This window comes from Montipora capricornis, unplaced genomic scaffold (assembly GCF_036669925.1).
Source record: "Montipora capricornis isolate CH-2021 unplaced genomic scaffold, ASM3666992v2 scaffold_133, whole genome shotgun sequence".
Classification (NCBI taxonomy): Eukaryota; Metazoa; Cnidaria; class Anthozoa; order Scleractinia; family Acroporidae; genus Montipora; species Montipora capricornis.
In genome coordinates this window covers 27,738-33,065 of record NW_027179897.1, presented here as the reverse complement: position 1 = coordinate 33,065, position 5,328 = coordinate 27,738, and positions in this window count along the sequence as shown.

Below are 5,328 nucleotides of genomic sequence, written 5' to 3'. Positions count from 1 at the left end.
CCCTCGGTGATCCACTTGATGTCATCATCTATGCTGTTGAGATGGTCTGTGAACTCTTGGGCGTAGGCCTTCTTTAGTTTCGTATGAGTGTCGTCAATGTACCGCCGCCACCAGGTAGGGGGTGCGCGGCCGTCGTTATGGCCTTCTGTTCAAAGTCCTCCATGTACAGATTACACACAATGGGGGAAACTGGGGACCCCATTGCAGCTACATGGATCTGTTGGTAGAACTGACCTTGGTACAGGAAGTGTGTACAGTTCAAACACAAACTGAGTAGAGTCACAACATCCTTGGGGGCCATAGGGGTCCTATCCTTCAAGGTGTCGTCCTCCTCGAGCTTCTTGTGGATCAGTACAGGGGCTTTGTCAACGGGAACGCTGGTGAAAAGGACTGAGACATCATAAGACCTGACACGTCGCCCCAGACGAAGAACTCAAGTCTCATGATGTCTCACTCCTTTTCACCAGCGTTCCTGTTGACAAAGCCCCTGTACTGATCCACAAGAAGCTCGAGGAGGATGACACCTTGAAGGATAGGACCCCAATGGCCCCCAAGGATGTTGTGACTCTACTCGGTTTGTGTTTGAACTGTACATACTTCCTGTACCAAGGTCAGTTCTACCAACAGATCCATGGAGCTGCAATGGGTTCCCCCCATTGTGTGTAATCTGTACATGGAGGACTTTGAACAGAAGGCCATAACGACGGTCGCGCACCCCCTACCTGGTGGTGGCGGTACATTGACGACACCCATACGAAACTAAAGAAGGCCCACGCCCAAGAGTTCACAGACCATCTCAACAGCATAGATGATGACATCAAGTGGACCATCGAGGGAGAAGTTGAGACCCACTCCGAAGACAACAACACAGAGAGAGCCCTTGTGTTCCTGGACACGTGGTCCGTGATCAATGAGGATGGTACCAAAAAGATGAGAGTCTACAGAAAGGCCACGCACACAGACCAGTACCTCAACTTTGAGAGTAACCACCCCTTGGAACATAAGAGGGGAGTGGTTAGGACCCTGGCCCATCGCACGGAATCCATCTTCAGTGACCCCAAGGACAGAGAGGGGGAGATTGATCATGTTAGGACTGCTCTGAGCTACAATGGTTACCCTAGTTGGCTTCTGAAAGACCCTAAACAGCCCGCTGAGGAACAACAGCCTTCAAGTCAAGCCGCGACACTACCATCATCCGGCACCAGCAAGAAGAAATACCCGGTCTTCATGCCGTATATCCGTTGGTTCTCTGAAGAACTGAGAAGAATCCTGAAAGGCTACAACATCCCAGCCTACTTCAAACCATCTAATACCTTACGGCAACTACTGGTCCGGCTTAAGGAGAAACTGGACAAACTCCAAGTCACGGGTCCAGTTTACCACATTCCATGTGAGGATTGTCCGCCATCTTATGTAGGAGAGACAGAATGGTCGTTCAAGGCCCGATTCATGGAGCAGAGATGCCCAGCTCCTCTACTTCTGAGGTGTCCAGGCACATACACACTACTGAACCGGGACATTCCATCGATATTGCTAACGCAGAGATTTTGGAGGTTGAACCGAGGTGGTTTGAAAGAGGTGTGAAAGAAGCTATCCACATTCGGACTCTATGCCCTTCACTCAACAAGGACCGAGGCCGCTACAACTCCTCCCCCATCTGGACCAACCTCCTAAGGAACAGAGGGAGAGGGGCCGCTCGGAAACCTTCGAATTTCCTGCTTACTTCCGAGGATGACGTCACCAACAACACTAGTCATGTGAAAAGTAAGTCCACAAAATATCTGGAGTATTCAAGTTTCCTCGGAGCAAACTGCCAATCAAAACACCAACATTGCGTCAAAAAAATTGCAAAGTGGTGCGCAAATGAACCAACGGTTTCACTGTAACAGTGAAAAATATTAATTTTTCATCTGCAAAAAAGATTATAATTAATTTCTTTTCACCATCTCTGGAGAGATCACTTGGGAAAAACGCAAGGATCAAAATATTACATTTGCATTATTAATGCATGGGTTCCCACATTCCTTGCTAAATTTGCATAGCACAAAAGAGAAAAATCACGTGAGAGGTAACGCAACAATCTGGGGCCTGTTGCTCGAAGCCTGGTTAGTGCTAACCGTTGGTTAAAGAGGTATCAAATCCTATAGGTTTCCATGGTATTTAACATTGGTTAGTGCTAACCATGCTTCAAGCAACCCGGGCCAGTTCAACTCATACTGTTATCATGGCGGAATGCGATCAAGATGTGCTCGAAAATGAAGACGTAATGGCCAATGTAGAAAGGTTTATACGACATGGATGCGGGTGCTCTCGTGGTGTGGAAGGTGGGGCTAAACAATAAAATACAGGGCCACTTGTGGTTACATGTTAGATAGAGCTTTCTATACCAGAACCTTCTGATCTGCAAAGGTACGTTTTCACAACTCTATGGTTTAAGCTATTCATGGTGCCGAAGGTTAAAAGAGCACTACCAACAAAACAGACTTTCCCAAAGGATCCACCACAACAGCAAGCGCTTACCTCACACTTTCACCCTAAGCAATCGCGGCGACAGTTACAGTTAAAAACTATTTGAAGCGCAACAAAATAAATAAATATAGATAACAAGCATGAAATTCGATGCAAATCGATGAGATCAAACAAGAAACACCATATGACGCATAACTATCTCGAGTGGAAACCGGTCGTTTCGCCTACAGCGTCGATTCCCTTACACACTTAAAGTGGATTCGCCTACACTAGTAAAGTCGATTCGCCTACATATTGTTTTGCGAACTCATTGATAAAAGCTCACGTGTAACACAAAACATTCATGTTCAACTCCCGAGTGGACAATGATAGGGTCTTGGACAAAAGCCACTGACAGTAAGCACTTGCACAGCTATCAAAATATTAAGTGACTACACTTCACTTAACCAAACACACTGTGATTACTGATTACATTTACTCGGATAAACACAGTAAGCGCTCATTACAAACGCTTGCACAGCACTTACTGAAGCAGGTGAGATTTTTTTCATTTCAATAGGACATTGTTTCGAGACTTTATGGTCGCTTGCACGGCACTTACCGAAGGAGGTGAGATTTTTTCACTTTCAATAGGACATTGTTTCAAGACTTTAATTAAAGTTAACACCAACAATATCTTCCAATCACGAAGCTGCAATTTCGATCCGTCTTGATCGGGCGTTGCGGTATAAAAGGGCTGTGATTTTTGTTCAATCCATTCCACTAACCTTCTCAGAATAGTCTTGATCGCGACGGCTGTTATTGGATATGGACAGCTATTATTGTTTATTTTGCGCTGAAGAAGTAACCTCAAGACAAGAAGCACTCCTATGTGATGGTTGTGACAGATGGCAACATCGGCGATTCTAGACTGGCATTACAAGGGAACAGTAAAGAGAGGCAGTGAGATCAGGTCTAGAGGTTATTTGGAGATGCATGTCTTGCAGCGCCAGTTGAACCCAAATTGCTGAAAGTACAAGACTCAGCTACGACGATATGGACGCCTTCGACATTCCGGCGTCATTTGAGATAGACAATGAACAAACAGGGACAAACAGGTATGGGTAATTTTTCAATTTGCAAATTAGCTGTGCGCCACAATTACGCAATGGAGTTTGATTATATATTGTTTTAGTGCGCTAAGAATGTTCAGTTCTTGTTTGTAGGCGAGTTACGCTTTTAGAGAACTACTCTTTCGTCAAATTTTCACGAAATTCTAACACGGGGTTCCTTAGAAAACATTTCATTTCCATTGAAAGAACCAGTCACAAATTTTTGGTCAAATGATCGATAGTATTTGCTACAACCCTAGCCCGTGCTTAATAGCATAACCAACAGAATCTGTAAAGCACAAGCTAAATGCAAATAAATTTTGGTGTTTACAAATTGACATTATTAACAAAGTTTACAGAGCAACAGCAGCAACTAAAATAAAACTTAAATAAATAGTAAACAAATAAGTGAATAGACAGAACAAAAAGGATTCGCAAGCTGTATTGATAGAAATTACAGGATTGTTACAAATTTATAAGCTTTTGATTATTTCAAGAATTGAAGAAGGTATAAGGTAAGCATTTTCTTCTTGATTTTCGAACACAAAAACGGGTCTCCTCACCATTCTCCTCGCAGCTCCCCTACCAAAATTTTCCCTCGCCGGTAAACAATCCAACAAGGCTTGTATCGGTTATTGATTTGCCTCGCGGGCAAACAATCAGGCAACACTTGCATCGGTTATTTATTTATTCATTTGTCAGTGTGTAGGCGAATCGACGTTACTTATGTAGGCGAATCGACTTTAAGTGTGTAGGTAAATCGACTTCAGGGTAGGCGAATCGAATGTCCTTGCCTAACAAATTGTTGATGAAGGTTCCAAAAAGTCGAATGCTAAATCGTACTTTTATGCGACAATCAGACATAAAATCAAATATTACCTGCTTTTAGTTAAGGCTTACCTTCTTAAGTTGAGTTATCATCCGTATTCCTTGCTTTGGATCAGCATAACTTCGAATGACAAGCCCGGGAAAGAGACTGCTGACCACAAACTGAAGGGTTCTCGTTTCCAGTCTGGTCTCAATTGCTAGAGAACCAACCTCCTCCCATGGTCTCTCTCTGGTAAGAGGGAGCTCAAGCAACGACAACGGCGACGGCAACGAGAACGTCACAAATTTGCATATTTAGTGGGAAAAAACAATGTCTTTGCACGCTCCGCACGTGCGTTTTTTAAGTTTTTGTTTATTTCTTCGCCGTCGTCAGCAAAACTACAACGTGAATAGCCACATTTGAGGCTTTATAGTCTGGTTTAAACTGTGACATAAGCATAAGCAAAAGCTGTGTAAACCGTGAGTGACATAAGCATAAGCAAAAGCATAAGCATAAGCATAAGAAAGAAATCGTTTCCATTTTCTTATGCGTAGGCTTATGCTTATGTCACGTTTATAACAGTAAACCGGGCCGGGGGGGCCAACATAAACATAAGCGTAACACCGAGGTGTCAGCTGCTTTTATGCCAACGGATATTCAAAATAGGGAGCTTACGAAACGAGGACGACGACGGCTACGAGGACTTCATTTAAAAATACGAGTTCACGTTATTCATATAACTACGAAACTATTTCATGTCGTTTCGCGTTAAAAATGTGTAATAACTGTTGAGGAATTAAACTGGTATGAGTGGGTTGGACGCGTACAGAGAGAACTGAAAATTCATCGTCATGTGTTAACGTCCTCCACAGAACCTTGAATTTGGTCATTTCACGTCGTCATCTAGGAGATGACGGCAAAGAAATGTACCAAAATGTAAAACGCACGTGCAGAGCCATT